Here is a 15,714-nt window from a genome sequence, read left to right as displayed (position 1 = left end):
AGGCTGTGAGGTACCATGTCCCATGTATAAGGGGGCCTGTACCTATAGCAGATTTTGCCACATAGCTGCAGATGCCTGTGGCCAACTGTACAAAAGCATAACCACCAGAAACACCAATGAAAGCATTTTATAGACAAGCAAGACATTCTTTTTAGCACCATTAGTAAAACTCTACATATAAATGAAAAGATCACAATATTGCATGCCTGCAGCCATCTGGTGACACATGGTGCTTTTGGGAACTATAGTTTCCTAGAGGACACATGCCCAGAGGAGCAGAGACACCCTGTTTCCTTTTTAAAGGAATTTGAAATAAGATAAAAGGGAAGTAGAAAGTAAGTTTTTGGGGGGCACCAGGCAGTCTCTTTTCAGGTCTTATGGAGGTACTAGGCTTTAGGCAAAATAAAGCTTCATTTTTGGCTAGTAAGAATCCTTGCATTCAGTAGGAAATATTGCTTGTGGATTGATTCAAAGTGTGGCCTATTATTTGTAGTCATATCTTAGGCAACTTATGTGCATACTAGGAAGAGTTACAAAGCAGGAGGTTCCTTTTCAGACATCTCTCACTTGACCATAGGATTGTGGATACATTCTGGAATGTTGTGCACACATAATAAAGACACCACACTGCTTGACTGAATGACCACTTTATTATTAAAGTATGGAGCCAGACCCTCTTAAAAAAGGACTACATCCTATAAAATACAAAACAAACAAACTAAAAATAACATTACATAAAAACGTTCAGCAGAACCAGTTCCATTATTAGCATCTCTGTACCCTAAGGAAACTGGTCCAGTGTATTATAGTGCATATATTTTCAATACCATATTTATAACTTTTCACCCTCTTTGATAAATCAATGGTTATGTTGCACCCAGGGCCAGATTAAGGCTGCCTGGAAGACGGACCCACTTCAGTATTCCGACCACCGCTCTACCGGTCCGGGGTCACAATCTACTGCTATGGCCTATGGGCCGGGACCGAAGGAGCGGAGGTCGGAACACTGAAGATGACGTTTCGCTGTTCACATACCATGCGCGCGTCCTCCTCGATGCTCTGCTTTTCTCGTATGGGCGCACGCAGGGACGTCAGTGACGTCCCTGCATGCGCTACTTCCCGCCGGCCCCTGCGTTTTTAAACTTAACGCGGGGGCCCCCTGCTGATGATCTGGCCCTGGTTGCACCATCTGAACACTAACATATCAAAAGGTGCCTGAAAGCTACAGTGATCATGCCAGAAGGCAGGTTCTTTTCAAGCTATTTCAACTGAAAGAACACCAGATGGCCCCCTCCTTCATTTGACCGTCTTCATTTCTCTTTATACCTGCCATGTATTCCTTTGATACGGCCCAGCCTACCTCCGCTCTCTCCTTGCATATAATGTGCTACCTTATACAGAGGAAACTGGGCACGTGTGAGGTTTGGCTCAGGATCCTATTAAATTAATGAAGGTTTCTCAATATGCACATGTGATCATACAGACGGTACATGATGAGGATCAGACTACACAGTAGGTTTGTAGCCTGTTACAAAGGTCTGCACAGGAGCTGTGAAAAAAAAATAGTAATATATATATAATCTATTTTATTGAGAATATTTGCAGGCATTTCATTTTTCATTGTAGATTATTTAGAGCATAAAAAGTACAAGGGTTCATATAATATGCATTACAAGGGAAAAGTCACTATTTTAGAACCTTAAATTTTTGCACAATTGCTGCAAACTAGACATTTATTACACAAGTAAATTCTCCCAGCCTTTACCCCTGGATGAGTATCTAATAATGTAGAAGAAGGTGAAGCTTTCTGTCCAGGTGCTGCAGACTGTCCAGCCTGCTGTCCTCCGTACCGGTAATGACTCTGACAGAACATTTTTCTGACATTGTTATCTTATAAGGCCTTATCTGTAATTGGCTGTGACACCCTGCTCCAGTCTTCCTGCCTTTTATCTGGACATACAAGGCTCCTATATCTCCAGACTCCAGCATCAGTTTGCTCAGCTGATTTTCGGTGACTAATAATCACCGGCCTGTGAGCGCCCCAGGTGTTCAAACACCCAGCGGGCATCACCTCTGGGCCGCCACTCTGCAAGAAACTTACAAAGACATGATCGATGAGTGTTACATCATATACAAAGTGGGACGGCTCTTTCAAGGATCCCATGATAGAATAAGATCCTCACGTGTCACATGAATATTTGATATAGAGAAAATCAGACAAATAAACGTGAGATAGATCTAGGATAGAAACATAGATATGCTATATATGACACACACACACACACACACACACACACACACACACACACACACACATATATATATATAAATAAATGCAAAAGATACAAAAGTGTTCTGCACTCACCGCTAAATGCTGGTTATACTTCCATCTGGGGTTGAAACTCCAGAACGGTATTCAGGACAGCGTGGGGCGCTCTGAGTGCCCCATGCTGTCCTCAATACCATTCCGGAGTTTCAATCCCAGATGGAAGCCGTATAACCAGCATTTAGCGGTGAGTGCAGAACACTTTTGTATCTTTTGCATTTGTACTAGTGGTTATTGTTCGCTTTGTTCTAACACCGCCGCTGCTGGAGAAGTGTTTGGTCACCTGTCCAGATGCCATATTGTCCATCTGGTAGGTCTGCTTATATATATATATATATATATATATATATCTATATCTAGATAAACAATGGTGCAGCACTCCCAATGTAGTGAATAATAAAGGTGCAATTTATTTAGCCCATGACAAGCAGTGATGTTTCAATCCTTCAATAGAATCATTAGAATCATTCTCAAACAGAGTGATACACAGCATTATGGGGCTTTATATGCCCAACTCAGTGATTACAAAATGTAGTTTAAATGTGCAAATTCAGTTACATAATTGTCAAAAATATCAGAAAAAATGTATATCACAACAAAGTGTATAAATAAAAGTGCATGTTACATTATATAAAATCATTATACAAGTGAAATGAAGTGGTGCTGCATATACGTGAAAATACAAATAACAATACTTGTTACACATTGTATCAATTACAAGGAAAGCACATAATTAATCAACTGTATGAAAACAATCATAACTAATAAACGAGGAAGGAGGCATACCCCAGACAGTGTCTCATAATGGCGCCGATAGCGTGGGGTTAGTTTTGCTGCGTCTGCGCAAACTGACCGGCTCACATGACTAATCATGTGATTCGCACCTGACTCATTGCTAAGCAGCTACGGACGCTGTCAGTGGTTGTACACAGCGATTGCCAGCAGCTAACTAAAGCCGCTGACATCACAGCCAGCTGTCACACAAAGGAGAAACAAACGTGCCGGCATGTCACATCAGGGGAAGGTAACCAACATAGTACTCTGGTAAGCGCACGTACTGGACTCAGGTGACGGCTCAGTGAATTAGATAAAACGCATGTGAAACCGCACCATGTCTGAAGCAGGTTATATTACATAATGATCAAAGTGTAATAATACACACAGTATTTGGCCATAAAAAGCTCATGATGACACTTATTACAGCTAAGACCATATTCCATGCCATTCACTAAAATCACTCAAAAGAGGGATGTCACAACCTCTTGGTAGGCGAATGGCATGTACCCCACACCACACCACTTAAAGGGGTACTCCGCCTTTAGACATCTTATCCCCTATCCAAAGGATAGGGGATAAGATGTCAGATCGCGGGGGTCCCGCTGCTGGGGACCCCCGGGATCTTGGCTGCAGCACCCACCTGTACAGCTTCCGGCAACGCTGGAGGCTTCGGATCCCGACCACAATGGCGGGATAGCGTGACGTCACAACTCCGCCCCGTGTGATGTCACGCCCGCCCCCTCAATGCAAGTCTATGGGAGGTCTGTCACGCCGCCTCCCATAGGCTTGCATTGAGGGGGGGGATGATCTGCCATTGTGGTCGGGATCGGAAGCCGTACAGGTAGGTGCTGCAGCCGAGATCTCGGGGGTCCCCAGCAGCGGGACCCCCGCAATCTCACATCTTATCCAAGATGTCTGGGGGCAGAGTACCCCTTTAAGGGCACAGGGGTGTGTTCAGATGTCAACCGCACACATCCCCGCCTCACCATCAGCCGGCAGCCTGTAGAGGATCTATGGTATTGTCCTCAATTCACCTTCATGCATTTTAGTCTGGGTAGCTTATTTTTATTACCACAATATCCACCAAAAAATAACCAGAAATAACGAATGCTAGTGTATTTAAAAAAATATATATATTAGACTGAGTCATCACTCCGAGCCCAACGTCACACCATCCGGTAGTCTGTGGCACCTACCCCAAAGATATGCATCCGATCATATCATCAATAATAATGTTTTATTATCAAAAACTAAAATATAAAATAAAAAAGATAATAAAAAAAAAATAGTACTGCCATGTAATTTGGTTTAGAATAGAGAGATCACTGTATGGGTAAACCTTCTTCCTTCTGCATCTTCAACAATCTTATTTCTCCAAAGATCCACATCAATAAATCATAATCTATTTAAAAAAAAAAATAAATAAATAAATAAAAAAAAAAAAAAAAAAAAAATATATATATATATATATATATATATAGAGAGAGAGAGAGAGAGAGAGATATTGTAAAGTGTATCACACCCTAGGCCTACAAATGAGGAAAAAAGAGTTTAGAGATGAGCGAAGTTACAGTGATTTGATTCATCACAAACTTCTCGGCTCGGCAGTTGATGACTTTTCCTGCATAAATGAGTTCAGCTTTCAGGTGCTCTGGTGGGCTGGAAAAGGTGGATACAGTCCTAGGAGAGAGAGTCTCCACCGGAGCACCTGAAAGCTCAACAAATTTATGCTGGATAAATTTTGCAACCGCCGAGCCGAGAAGTTGGTGACGAATCAAATGACTGTAAGGCTGCTTTCACACTATAAAAATACCTCCGTTATAAATGCCCGTTATAAAAACCCTGGAAATCGGCCATTAAACGGCCGTTAGAAAATCCCATTGTAGTCTATGCGATTTTTCCATTAGCCGTTTTAACCCGTTATCGCCCATTATTAACGGCCATTATTTTGTGACGGGCGATAGTAACGGGAGAAATGGTGCACGCATCCCTCTGCTTGAGAATGATTCTAATGATTCTGTTGAAGGATTGAAACGTCGCTGCTTTTCATGGGCTAAATAAATTGCACCTTTTTTATTCACTACCTTGCGCCATTGTTTATCTATATGAACGAAACCGTGATTGGGTTTGGGAGGCTGGAAGCCGCTGCTGTTTTGTAATAAGCAGTGCTGCTATACACTTTGTTTTTTAGATATATAGCTAGATATGTATCTCTATGAAGGTTTATTGTGCTCACAAGAAGACATATGTCCTTTTTCAGTAGATAGGGATTGACAGACGAGCGTTCTTAGATATACCATCTTCTGTGCATATCCTTTCAGCGCTTTTTTCCCCCAGTAATTCCCTGTGATTACACACACCGCGCAGAACACACAGGTCATTTTCTTTACGAGAGATGACGGATCAAAACCGCTCTGCTGCCTCATTACAATTGTATTTCTCTTGAAGGGAAATTCTCGTCTCAAGTGAGAAAAAAAAAATCTTTGTAAAGGCTGTAAATAATGCTGATTGTTTCCCAGTGAAGTGCGACAATATATATATTTTTTTATATTCTTCTTGTATACTGTATTGTGTCATGCGTAAAAGGATTTTCACCGCCACGGTCACTGCATTATAATGAAATCCTGTGTGTTCACCAAAACAATTGGTTGTAAGAAAGAATAATCTCAGAAGTTTCCTATCTTATGGTTTACTTAGCACATTACAGGTGGAGAGGCCCAACCCCCACCAAACGCCAGTACTCGTATTCTACTTTGTGGGGATGCGCCTTTTTCAGGTCATCTACTAGTCTAGGAAGGGTAGAGACCATCGCTGTTCACACAAACATTGACCCCGGAGTCCTCTGCAGGTCACCTTGTATTAGTTACATTGAAAACTATGTAATGAGGAACTTTCTTAATACACTAATTATTGTCATGATACTGAGTTATAGGTCAGCGCTGCATTTACATTGCCAACTGGACATTGTTGGATACGGTCAGCAAGCTTGGGGCTACACGTGCCCCTAACCGATTTGGGGAGGGGGTGGGGGGGGGGGGGGGGGTGTTAGACTTTCACCATATCAGATTATTGTACAGCACTTGGTGTAAAGGCAACATTTCTCGGAATGCAAACCTTTGTCTATGTAGACCAGGGGTCTTCAAACTGTGGCCCTCCAGATGTTGCAAAACTACAATTCCCAGAATTCGCTAGAAAATGTGCCTATTCTGTGGACACCTAAATCTGAATTTCCATGGCAGAAACGTTGCGCAGAAATTCTGCCATGTGAACAGTAAAGCAGATTCCCATTAAAATCAGTGGGACTCTGCTGCAGTGGAATTCCTGAGAAATTCCACACAGACATTTCCCCATGCAAATATGGGCTTAGAGTTCCCTCTAGAGCAGTGGTCTTCAACCTGCGGACCTCCAGATGTTGCAAAACTACAACTCCCAGCATGCCCGGACAGCCGTTGGCTGTCCGGGCATGCTGGGAGTTGTAGTTTTGCAACATCTGGAGGTCCACAGGTTGAAGACCACTGATGTAGACAATGAAATAACAGAGAGCTCTAGAAAAGATTCTAAGCTCCAAAACCTAAAGAATTCTGAATAAGCCTCAGAACAAGCCTCGTATATATGAGGAAAATATTTTTGTAAATACATCACAATTTTACAGAAAAATGTTCCTCATATATTCATACGATAAACTATGCAATGGTCCCTCTTCTCCCATATTGTCATATATGTGGGAGGGAGGGTCTTTTAGCCTCATCCCAGTGTATGTGATTACAATTAAAAGTTGCCCTCCAGCACCATGGAACGGGATCAAAGATAACTGATGGCAGCCCTTTAACCCCTTAAGCTCTGCTGATCGTGGTGCAGAAAGAGGAAACGGGGGGGGGGGGGGCGCCTTTTCACCTGTCTTTGTCAGTCATGTAGCAATGGGACTGACTAAATGAGAATAAAAATATAGTCTGTCTAGTCAGTGTGTATTAGGACATACCTTAAAGAGAACTGACTTTCTGTTCTGGACAGATCACTTTCAGTGACACCAGTATATAGATAAGACAACATCAGACCATTTACAATAGGCGATTATCCAGTCTATTTTTGCCTATTTAATAGAGCAGCTGTAAATCATATCTCTAAATGATGCACATAAAGCTCAAGCAAGATTTCTGCCCCCATATAAAAGTACAAACATTTATAATTGAAAAATATAAAACGGATTAGAGAAAAAAATGTTTCTGGCTCTGATCATTTAACATTTTTTATATTTTTTTTTATAGCTGATACATTCACTTTACTAAAGGCATTCCCAAACAGATGCCTGTGCAGTTTACATTATATATGACAGTACGTTATGTTTAAAGGGGTTATTCAGGAAAAAACTTTTTTATATATATCAACTGGCTCCAGAAAGTTAAACAGATTTGTAAATTACTTCTATTAAAAAATCTTAATCCTTTCAGTACTTATGAGCTTCTGAAGTTAAGGTTGTTCTTTTCTGTCCAAATCCTCTCTGATGACACCTGTCTCGAGAAACGCCCAGTTTAGAAGAGCTTTGCTATGGGGATTTGCTTCTAAATTGGGTGTTTCCCGAGACAGGTGTCATCAGAAAGGATTTAGACAGAAAAGAACAACCTTAACTTCAGAAGCTCATAAGTACTGAAAGGATTAAGATTTTTTTAATAGAAGTAATTTACAAATCATATATATATATAAAAAAAAGTTTTTTTTTCCTGGAATACCCCTTTGAAGCAATGTAAAAAAAAAAAAAAATCAATAAAGTCACCTGGGGCTTCAAAATTAATAAAAAAAATACAAAAAAGTTTATTATTTTTTTTTTTTAAGAATTACATTTTAAAGGTCAGGAAAACATGCAATATATAATATATCCACATATATCCAAAACATATCATCTATCCACACACCCATCTTGACCTGTATAAGGTTATAATGTTGTGATTTTATTAATGAATGCAATAAAAAAAAAATTAATTGCTCTTTTTTAATGACTGTATACTAAAAAAATATTGGAAATTAAATTCCACAATAGAATTTTTCTGAAAATAATTGCAAACATACCCTGTAAATAATTTTTTTTATTTTTTATGCACAAAATGCCTGTAACTACAGAGCGAGGGTTCGTTCTGTAGTCCTCCATATTCATGAGCTGCTGCTCCAAACCATACGCCCACCACTGACTAAAAAAAGATTTTTTTAAACCTGTATGCTTTTGTACAGTTAAACTCTCAGTGAAGATTTTAGTGCTCTCTTTGTTGTCATGAAGTCCCTTAGGCCGGGTTCACACGGCCACAAATGTGCAGAATGTCCGTACAGAAAACACAGGCAGACATTCTACATTTGAATAATACGGTGGGCGCTAAAATCGCTAGAAAATGCGCCTATTCTGTGGACACCTAAATCTGAATTTCCATGGCAGAAACGTTGCGCAGAAATTCTGCCATGTGCACAGTAAAACAGAATCCCATTAAAATCAATGGGACTCTGCTGCAGTGGAATTCCTGAGAAATTCCACACAGACATTTCCCCATGCAAATATGGGCTTAGAGTTCCCTCTAGTGCAGTGGTTAGAGATGAGCGAACTTACAGTAAATTTGATTCGTCACGAACTTCTCGGCTCGGCGGTTGCTGACTTTTCCTGCATAAATTAGTTCAGCCTTCAGGTGCTCCGGTGGGCTGGAAAAGGTGGATACATTCCTAGGAAAGAGTCTCCTAGGACTGTATCCACCTTTTCCAGCCCATGGGAGCACCGGAAAGCTGAACTAATTTATGCAGGAAAAGTCATCAACTGCCGAGCGGAGAAGTTTTTAAGTCTCTACATTTTAGGAGGTGGGACCAGAGTGTAGCTGTTTGCCAGCAGTGCACACACAGTCCTTTCCCTTAAAGGGGTACTCTGCCCCTAGACATCATATCCCCTATGCAATTGATAGGGGATAAGATGTCTGATCGTGGCGGGTGGGTATGACTGCTGGGACCCCCTGCGATCTTCGTGCTGGCACCCCAGCATTGCGGACATCATACAGTGGCCATGGTCGTGACATCATGCCAGGTAGAGATGAGCGAAGTTACAGTACTTTGATTCTGCATGAACCTCTCGGCTCGGCGGTTGCTGACTTTATTCTGCATAAATTAGTTCAGCTTTCGGGTGCTCCGGTGGGCTGGAGACTTTCCTAGGACTGTATCCATCTTTTCCAGCCCACCGGAGCACCCGAAAGCTGAACTAATTTATGCAGGCTAAAGTCAGCAACCGCTGAGCCGAGAAGTTCGTGATGAATGGAAGTACTGTAACTTCACTCATTTCTAATGCCAGGCCCCCTCCATTCATGTCTATGGAAGGGGTGTGATTACAGTCGCTGCACATTGGGGATTACCCTCAGCAGGCAGAAGGGCACAGCTTGCAGGTACATTGTCCAGGAATTTAAATAGTGACATGACCCTAAAAATAAATATGCAGCCAGTGCTCTTATTCTGAATGTTTATCCACTTTAAAACATAATTTTCAATGAACTGCACTTGTGTTTGGCTGGGTTCACACTGCGTTACAACAGTCTATTGTAGGTGTATGTCAGCATCCTAGCAAAAAGGTGTATTGCAGCAGACCCATTTAGATTAACCCATTCCCCTCCCAAGGACGTATGGGGACCGGCTTTGGAGCAGGTTTCTGTCACAATGCTGTTCCGTACCAGGCGGTCCCCGGATGATATTGATAGCCATGGGCCTCAGCTAATAGGCTGTAGCAGTAATCGCTGCTGCAAGACTATTAACCATTTACATTTTGTGATCAAAGTTGATATGGGACCTAATGCTGCCAGGGGGCTGGGGGGGGGGGGGGAGCTATATATATCAGCCGTACTCTTCATTATTACCTTATTGCAATATTTTTGCATTGGACTGTTACCATTTACCTCTCTGCTCTTTGTTATATTTGTACTTTAAATCCAATAAAAACTTATGATAAAAGACAGTAGTTTAACCCTTGCTAAAACCATTAATCCATTGTTCTTCAAACTATGGCAAAACTACAACTCTCCTAATGCCAGACGGCAAAAAGCTGCCTGGCAATGCTGGTGGTTTTAGTTTTGCAATAGCTGGAATGTAGGGAAACCCTTCAGAGACTTGACTCTTTCTTCCGGGAATGATTGGAGATGTAGTTTTGTAAGAAAAAAGGAGCGATCTGATTCATGCTACATACTCTTCTAGCTGATGTCAGCATTCTCTTGATCTATAAAATGACGTACGTATGTCCTCTTGTGTGGACTGAAGACCCGCAGCTGTTTATATATAATTTGCCTTTACATTACTTCACCCCCTCCCTCCTGTACGTAGTTTATGGTAGGACACTGCTTCATCTTCTAAGCCCTCCCCACGGGCAGGTTATTCTGGAACAGAGGAGAAAGGTCAACTAGCCCTTTGACTTATTTTGCTGCTGCTGTGTTTGTCTTCAGGATGAGCCAAGGAAGTGCAGGTCAGCAGATCCCATACTCCGGCTCTTTATTAGATGTGACAGCCTCAAATCTCCTTGTGCCTGGAGAGAAAACCAGTCTATAGACTTCCTGCTAATGTGCAGACGCTAAGGCTGCCACCCCAGACTGGGGACCTTTGAAGACAAGGTGGTGATAGATAGACTCTGGCTAGTTTAGCATGTGACATATCGAAAATGAGTGAACTTTATGGGATAAAAAAAACTCTGAAAATATTGAGCGGTTGAATGTGAATGAATGGGCCGGTCCATCTGCTGGCTGAATCCCTGTCTCTCTAAAATGCTCCATAAATTTTATAAGTACGGTTCAGCTCTGAAAAACATGGCACAAACAAGTCATGGAAATAAATCACATCAATGCAGGACTGTAAACTGGCAGCCCGACCCGCACAAGAGCCATTTAGGCCTCTCCTTCCTGCTTTTATCTCTTTGTAAAACCTTTCAGCTCGTGTTATTTTTTTTCTATAAACTTTCTGGAATAATAAGAATAAATAAGAGGAATCAGACAGGGTCAGAGTAATAGACACATGAAAGCCTCTATGCTGCATGAAACGATGAGGAAGTCCAACGTTTTCTTTTTCTTGTGTGTTTTATATAAAACTTAAACACATGAAAGTTCTTTACTCATGAACATAGTATCAGTATTACTCTCCCACAGTTCATCAGTGATCATATTGTGTAATCCCCCTCATGCCTGTGTGTTCTGACACCTTACTACTGGAGCAGGATTTTTATTTCGTTTTTGCAGCAATTTGCTCTACAGCATTGTTCCTAAATCGGTGTCTCTCCAGCCATTACAAAACTGCAACTTCTAGCATGCCCTGAGAGCCGGAACCTAGAGCCTCCCAGATAGTAGTCTCAAAGAGGTTTAACTTCATATTCCTATCCCCTGACAGGCGTATAGTACAGATCAGGGGCGGACACAGGCAGCAGAGGGCCCCTGTGCAAGGAATGTGCCTGGGCCCCCCCCCCCCCCCCCCCCCAGCACTGTGCCCCCTCATGTACCCAGACCCCACCGGGGGGGCCTCCACTTACCCCGCGTGTGTAGTGTCGCCACTTGCCTTGTCCAGTACAGGTGGATGGAACGGCTCCTGAGGTGGGCTCCGGGTGGCCCTGTCCCTCTCAGTGTGCGGCCCAGGCCCCGTGAGTACTCCCCCAGGTCAGCCTGACCCGTATCTAGCTGGGATGCAGAGGGCAGTGCTCCCCTTTACATTCGCACCCCTGGACTTAGCACGACACCCCTTGGCACCCCCTGGTTCCTTGGCTTCTTATCCTTAGTGATAGAAGTGACTTACAGGCAGGGCCAGACTGGGACCAAAAATAGGCCCAGGCATTTTAAAATAAACAGCCCATTTTTATGGTGGGGGTCTGACTCATGGGACCCCCACCAATCACCTTGGTTCAAGTGGCTCCCCAGATGTTGGAAAGCTGCAACTCCCATCATGTCTGAAGTGACTACAGCTGATGGGACAGTCAGGAGACTACACAATGATATCAGTGACTACAACTCTGATGGGACAGTTAGGAAAATACACAATGATATCACTGACCTGAGTGACGTCTTCTCTGTTGTCTTTACTTTTCTTCATCTGGTCCAGACACCAGGATTTCTTCCATCTTCTCTGCAGAGTCTGACATCTGGACATCATTGGTTCCTTAATTTGTCAGTAGATCCTCATCCTCTGTATGATGACAGTAATCATTATAACCTTGCCAAATACTGTACCCCCTGCACTCCATACTGCCAACCACTGTACCCCCTGAATATAATACTGCCAAATACTGTACCCTGAATATAATACTACCAACCACTGTACCCCCTGAATACTGCCAACCACTGTACCCCTGAATATAATACTGCCAACCACTGTACTTCATGAATATAATACTGCCAACCACTGTACCCTGACTATAATACTGCCAACCACTGTACCCTGACTATAATACTGCCAACCACTGTACCCTGAATATAATACTGCCAACCACTGTACTCCATGAATATAATACTGCCAACCACTGTACCCTGACTATAATACTGCCAACCACTGTACCCTGAATATAATACTGCCAACCACTGTACCCTGAATATAATACTGCCAACCACTGTACTCCATGAATATAATACTGCCAACCACTGTACCCTGACTATAATACTGCCAACCACTGTACCCTGACTATAATACTGCCAACCACTGTACCCTGACTATAATACTGCCAACCACTGTACCCTGACTATAATACTGCCAACCACTGTACTCCATGAATATAATACTGCCAACCACTGTACTCCATGAATATAATACTGCCAACCACTGTACTCCATGAATATAATACTGCCAACCACTGTACCCTGAATATAATACTGCCAACCACTGTATTCTATTAATTTAATACTGCCAACCACTATACACCACTGAATCACCCCATACACCCCACGCACTCCATCCTCAGTCTCCTCATCACCCCATACACCCCACGCAACCCATCCTCAGTCTCCTTATCTCCCCCATACACCCCACACACTCCATCCTCAGTCTCCTCATCACCCCCATATACCCCAACCTCAGTCTCCTCATCACCCCATACACCCCACGCACCCCATCTTCAGTCTCATCACCCCATACACACCGCACAACCCATCCTCGGTCTCCTCATCACCCCATACACCCCATCCTCAGTCTCCTCATCACCCCATACACCCCACGCACCCCATCCTCAGTCTCCTCATCACCCCATGCACTCCATCCTCAGTCTCCTCATCACCCCATGCACTCCATCCTTAGTCTCCTCATCACCCCATGCACTCCATCCTCAGTCTCCTCATCACCCCATACACCCCATGCACTCCATCCTCAGACTCCTCATCACCCCATGCACTCCATCCTCAGTCTCCTCATCACCCCATACACCCCATGCACTCCATCCTCAGTCTCCTCCTCACCCCATGCACTCCATTCTCAGACTCCTCCTCACCCCATGCACTCCATCCTCAGACTCCTCATCACCCCATGCACTTCATCCTCAGTCTCCTCATCACCCCATGCACTCCATCCTCAGTCTCCTCATCACCCCATGCACTCCATCCTCAGACTCCTCATCACCCCATACACCCCACGCACTCCATCCTCAGTCTCCTCATCACCTCATACACCCCATGCACTCCATCCTCAGTCTCCTCATCACCCCATACACCCCATGCACTCCATCCTCAGTCTCCTCATCACCCCATGCACTCCATCCTTAGTCTCCTCATCACCCCATGCACTCCATCCTCAGTCTCCTCCTCACCCCATGCACTCCATCCTCAGTCTCCTCATCACCCCATACACCCCATGCACTCCATCCTCAGACTCCTCATCACCCCATGCACTCCATCCTCAGACTCCTCATCACCCCATGCACTCCATCCTCAGTCTCCTCCTCACCCCATGCACTCCATCCTCAGTCTCCTCATCACCCCATACACCCCATGCACTCCATCCTCAGACTCCTCATCACCCCATGCACTCCATCCTCAGTCTCTTCCTCACCCTATGCACTCCATCCTCAGTCTCATCATCACCCCATACACCCCACACACCCCATCCTCAGTCTCCTCATCACCCCATACACCCCATGCACTCCATCCTCAGTCTCCTCATCACCCCATACACCCCATGCACTCCATCCTCAGTCTCCTCATCACCCCATACACCCCATGCACTCCATCCTCAGTCTCCTCATCACCCCATACACCCCATGCACTCCATCCTCAGTCTCCTCATCACCTCATACACCCCATGCACTCCATCCTCAGTCTCCTCATCACCCCATACACCCCATGCACTCCATCCTCAGTCTCCTCATCACCCCATACACCCCACGCACTCCATCCTCAGTCTCCTCATCACCCCATACACCCCATGCACTCCATCCTCAGTCTCCTCATTACCCCATACACCCCATGCACTCCATCCTCAGTCTCCTCATCACCCCATACACCCCATGCACTCCATCCTCAGTCTCCTCATCACCCCATACACTCCATCCTCAGTCTCCTCATCACCCCCATACACCCCATGCACTCCATCCTCAGTCTCCTCATCACCCCATACACTCCATCCTCAGTCTCCTCATCACCCCATACACCCCATTCACTCCATCCTCAGTCTCCTCATCACCCCCATACACCCCATACACTCCATCCTCAGTCTCCTCATCACCCCATACACCCCATGCACTCCATCCTCAGTCTCCTCATCACCCCATACACCCCATGCACTCCATCCTCAGTCTCCTCATCACCCCATACACCCCATGCACTCCATCCTCAGTCTCCTCATCACCCCATACACCCCATGCACTCCATCCTCAGTCTCCTCATCACCTCATACACCCCATGCACTCCATCCTCAGTCTCCTCATCACCCCATACACCCCATGCACTCCATCCTCAGTCTCCTCATCACCCCATACACCCCACGCACTCCATCCTCAGTCTCCTCATCACCCCATACACCCCATGCACTCCATCCTCAGTCTCCTCATTACCCCATACACCCCATGCACTCCATCCTCAGTCTCCTCATCACCCCATACACCCCATGCACTCCATCCTCAGTCTCCTCATCACCCCATACACTCCATCCTCAGTCTCCTCATCACCCCCATACACCCCATGCACTCCATCCTCAGTCTCCTCATCACCCCATACACTCCATCCTCAGTCTCCTCATCACCCCATACACCCCATTCACTCCATCCTCAGTCTCCTCATCACCCCCATACACCCCATACACTCCATCCTCAGTCTCCTCATCACCCCATACACCCCATGCACTCCATCCTCAGTCTCCTCATCACCCCATACACCCCATGCACTCCATCCTCAGACTCCTCATCACCCCATGCACTCCATCCTCAGTCTCCTCATCACCCCATACACCCCATACACCCCATGCACTCCATCCTCAGTCTCCTCATCACCCCATGCACTCCATCCTCAGTCTCCTCATCACCCCATGCACTCCATCCTCAGTCTCCTCATCACCCCATACACCCCATGCACTCCATCCTCAGTCTCCTCCTCACCCCATGCACTCCATTCTCAGACTCCTCCTCACCCCATGCACTCCATCCTCAGACTCCT

General features: G+C 44.7%; 2 protein-coding genes across 11 annotated transcripts in view; one reads left to right on the top strand and one right to left on the bottom strand.

Moving 5' to 3' along the window:
* The window catches only part of LOC130297737 (general transcription factor II-I repeat domain-containing protein 2-like), a 1,987,867-nt gene that overhangs the window by 27,374 nt on the left and 1,944,779 nt on the right, over window positions 1–15,714 (bottom strand). For 2 of the 7 annotated variants that reach the window (XM_056550562.1, XM_056550556.1), the window contains one exon: window positions 1,559–2,096. The exons of 3 other annotated variants lie outside the window; for them this stretch is intronic. The gene's annotated coding sequence lies outside the window, so the exon portion shown is untranslated. 2 more of the 7 variants (XM_056550553.1, XM_056550538.1) reach the window with 2 other exon arrangements.
* SLC39A11 (solute carrier family 39 member 11) overlaps window positions 1–15,714 on the top strand; it is a 499,832-nt gene that overhangs the window by 434,343 nt on the left and 49,775 nt on the right. The gene's annotated exons all lie outside the window — the stretch shown is intronic.

This window comes from Hyla sarda, chromosome 13, assembly GCF_029499605.1.
Source record: "Hyla sarda isolate aHylSar1 chromosome 13, aHylSar1.hap1, whole genome shotgun sequence".
Classification (NCBI taxonomy): Eukaryota; Metazoa; Chordata; class Amphibia; order Anura; family Hylidae; genus Hyla; species Hyla sarda.
This window is presented reverse-complemented; position numbering and strand designations above follow the sequence as displayed.